The sequence below is a fragment of the Plectropomus leopardus genome, chromosome 5, assembly GCF_026936395.1.
Source record: "Plectropomus leopardus strain MGB_pleo_1.0 chromosome 5, ASM2693639v1, whole genome shotgun sequence".
NCBI lineage: Eukaryota > Metazoa > Chordata > Actinopteri > Perciformes > Serranidae > Plectropomus > Plectropomus leopardus.
This window is the reverse complement of record NC_142180.1, coordinates 15,123,832-15,127,835: the sequence shown is the minus strand read 5'-3', so window position 1 is coordinate 15,127,835 and position 4,004 is coordinate 15,123,832. Positions and strand designations below refer to the sequence as shown.

The window sequence follows — 4,004 nt, the reverse complement described above, 5'->3', positions numbered from 1 at the left end:
GATTGGTTAACAGCAGGTCTGGGCAGGTTCTTATTTCCTTTTTCTTTAGAAGTGATGCTAATGTAAACAATTTTCTTTTAGACATAACATTTAAGTTTTGATTGCTGTACACTCAAAAAAATTAACCAGGGTAGCCTTTGTGTTTGATGAGTAAATTAGAAATATGTTTGAATCAAAAGAATGAATTGTGTTTATGCTCATTAAATTATGGGTTCTTGGTTGATGTACATGTTTTGTTTTTTAAATCGGATTAATCAAATTCACACATACTGTATCAATCCAATGAGAATGAGGTTCATGGGGGCAATGACGCTCTTGACCGGATGCAGATGAGTAAGACGCGGGAGCAGAGACTTCTGGGAAGTATGTAGACCAAGACCACATTAACATTAAGGCAGTTTATATGTTATTTAAATAGCTATGCATGTTTTTTTTTTCATTAAAATGGGGTGAGTGATAAATAGTAGTCATTAGACATTTGTGAGACAATTCACTGTTGGATAGTTTTCTCTCATTTAGAAAGTTAGGTCATGAAAGAAATGTTTTTCACAGTCAATGCTAGCTAGCACAGACTTTACTATGAATATGTATGTAGGCATAATACAGGTGTATAATTTGTCAGAATTGCTGTGTTTGTGCTTCATGTAAAAAAACTCCTGCTACTGAAACGCAGTGAGGAAAAATGAACCTACAGCCATGCTTGTTAACAGCTTCGCCATGTGTGGGGGACAGTGATGGGGACTGCCAGCACATAGTCGTAGCCGCGGTGTCTCGGATGGTTAACATTAGCATCACTTTCGGTGAGTGTCCAGAGAAGCTCAAGCTGTAGCACATGATTTATCGGCGGACTCTTGCTTCGTACACTGCCTGTTGTTTATCTAAGAGGGAGACGACATCTTTCTACCGGCGTTTGTGTTGTGTCGCTAAGTTTTCCATCACGTGACCGGGCTAAATAATGTTAGCTTAAAACCGGAGGACAGCGGTTTGGAGCTGCAGCTCTGGGAAGGTAAAGTTTTCGGGTAAAAGGGTAACATTAAATCCCGTTTTACGCCATCATGCCATGCAGACTCAACTGTTAATACATGTACAAACCTGATAGCTGCGGTTACTAAGTCATTGCAGACTAATGCGTGTTGTTTTTTTCAGGGGTAGCAGTAAGAAAAGTATGTAAAGTTAAAAACGTTAGCATGTGCCTTTTCTGCATCTGTAACATTACATGACTCCATGAATAGAATCTAGGCCATGATATTTGCTTTTTTTTCTGGCCAATTATAAAAATCATGCTTGCCCGTACTGCCATACTGTTTATTCTGCTCTTTGCTCCTCTAAATGACAGTCAAGTAGCAAGTCTTTACAATTCAGTGCAGGATCCTAATTGAACTTTCTGACTCACTGGGCAAAGGTGGTGGATAGATGAAAAAATCCACCGGATAAGCTTTTTTTTTTCACGGGCCATGATAATAAATTGTGTTTTTGTGTCGCATCCACATTCCTTTGCGTACATTTTATTGACATAGTAGCTAGCAGCAGGGTAGCAGAGCCCCCTGTAGTAAACAGTGGTGGTGACTGCTGCTCCTGTGTGTCATTGTCGCCCAGCCCCGAAGCTCACTGCAGACAGCAGAGGAGAAGGAAGCTGCAGCTATACCTAAACCAAAACTCAATCATTATTTACGTGACTGTGTTTCCTAAAAACAATCACCCCCCATGTGGCAGATAGCCCTATGCATTTTACTGACCAAGTGGATAATGTATCTGCATTTGGTGCTTGGCGGGTGTTATTTTCAGACCCTGGTTCAGTGTATGTAATTAAAGATATTGAAATGCTTATTCACAATATAAATGTAACTTCTGTTGTATATGTTGGACATTTTAAAGCAAATTCTATTTTTTCGTATGTTTTACAGGAAATTGATCACAAAGCAGTGTCCCTATGCGCTGATATTTGTATGCACCCCCTCTACTATACATGGTAAGTTATTAATATTTTTGTTATGTTATTTATATGTTGTTTGTACATACATGTAAAATTTTAAGTATTAGTGATTTAAAAATTAGATGAAGCCTATTGACGTCATCTAATATTTAAAAATGAATTGCAAAACATTGCACTTAATTGCAACATTAACATTGCAATTAATTAAAATTAAAATACATAAAATATATATATTATCCAATTCAAAATTTGTTTACTTGTTGGTACTCTACTTGAGGATACAGTAATTTGTACATGTAATTACATTATTCTTAAGGATGTTGTAATGCTAACAGCATTTTACAGCCTCAACTTATTTAAAACGGAGCTGACTGGCTTCAGAATATATTTTGGGTTGCATCATGCCACAATGAAGCACTTTCATGCTCCTATTCTTGTCACAGAAGCACATAGAGGCAGCAGCTAAAGGTGCAATCATGCTGCAATTTATCCTCCATTTCTGAATATACTGTCCGTCATTACAATAATAAGTTAGTAACAGTAGCAGTTAGGAAGCATCTTGGTAGCGTTAATCTTATCTATACTTAGTGGTGTCAAATCTGGCAACTTGACAGCATTTAAGCACAGTTACATGGTTGCGTGACTTATCTGCATTTATGAACTCACATATCAAACAGAAAAAAAGCCCAGTGAATAGAGTTTCAATTGGATTGCATTAGCATGATGCTGCTTGCTTAAGAACCACTTCCTGATTACGAGAATCTATACTCTCAGAAGTGGAAATAACCAAATACCATGTGTTTCACTGGTCTAGGAGGAAATCCATATTTAGATCTTCATGCTAAAAATGTGAGCTCTTTGTTGGAAACACAGGGCATTTCTGTTGGGTTTCAGGTTCAAACTTATTTCCACAGAAATATACTATAATTCAGAAAGAAAGCAACCATTGTGTGAGCGCATTAATCTCTTCAGAATAAACACAAATGTTATTCAAAAGTTTGACTCAGTTGATGTGTAGATATTCAAATCTTCCTTTCCATGCAAAATACAATTAAAGCTTCATCCACTGTAAATACAGGTTATTGAAAGCCTCTACAAGCTCTGTATCCTATCCGATAACTGTCTTAACTTGAAAATGGTCCGTCTTAGTTGTATTATTTTCATACAGCTGCATGAAATAGCTGACTATGTTTCATCCAGATTCACATCAGCTCACCACCCAGTGTGTGAGTCTCGCTCCCCGGAGAGTTTCTCTACTCCTCTTCTTCCTCTTTTATCCCCCATTTTCTTGTGTATGTAAACAGAAGTAAAGCATTTTGGGCTCCAAGGCAGAGCACGATGATCAAACACCGTGCACGATCAATGACTTTGAAGAGATCTAACATCCCTTATAAATGTATTTCACACAGAAGGAACAGCAGAAATGAAGAAATTCACTTCTGGAGCCAATGGCCACATGTTTTCTCTCTTAAGACTCAGAGAGAGGGGGAAAAAACGGAGAGCAAAGTTTAAGAAAGGAAAGAGTGCATCTTTTTTTCCCCTTGCACACTGCGTGCTAGCTCCTCGTGAGTTTTTGATTACATGGCCGAGCGACTGTAGGCCTGTGAGAGCAGGGAGGAGTCAGTGAGAAAGAAAAGGAGCTCTGAGAAGTTTCACTAGTGTATCTCAGATGTAAAATGTTCTTATCGTGTCAGATTTTGAAGAGAAGCCAATAAACAGAGGACAGTTGAAGCCTCAATGTGTCTTAACATCACTGTTTACTTTCATTTCTCTGTCTGTTGATGTGGAGGCTAAACTGTGGCTTTAAAAACAGTCATGTTTTAAGCATGTATCTAAAAATCCCAACATGTCAAAACACAAGCCTTAAGTTATACAGAAAAGCATTCACACTAAAGCTAAACTTCACTCCTTTTTTTCACAAGTCAGAGGGTTTTCACACTTGAGCAAAAGCAAGTGAAGATTAGATGAGAGAGGACTTCCTGTTCTTGGTGGCGTCGCTAAAATGAAGCTTCCTGTCATCAAACGTTAAGGTAAAGGCAGCCTCTTTCAGTGTGACATCACTGCCACTTGC

At 38.2% G+C, this 4,004-nt stretch overlaps 1 long non-coding RNA gene across 1 annotated transcript; it reads left to right on the top strand.

Moving 5' to 3' along the window:
• Positions 1-335: 335 nt before the first annotated feature.
• Positions 336-3,255, top strand: LOC148189543 (uncharacterized). Its single transcript, XR_015776592.1, has 3 exons — positions 336-449; positions 1,905-1,969; positions 3,238-3,255. It is a non-coding gene; the product is annotated as an uncharacterized LOC148189543 (long non-coding RNA).
• Positions 3,256-4,004: the final 749 nt, after the last annotated feature.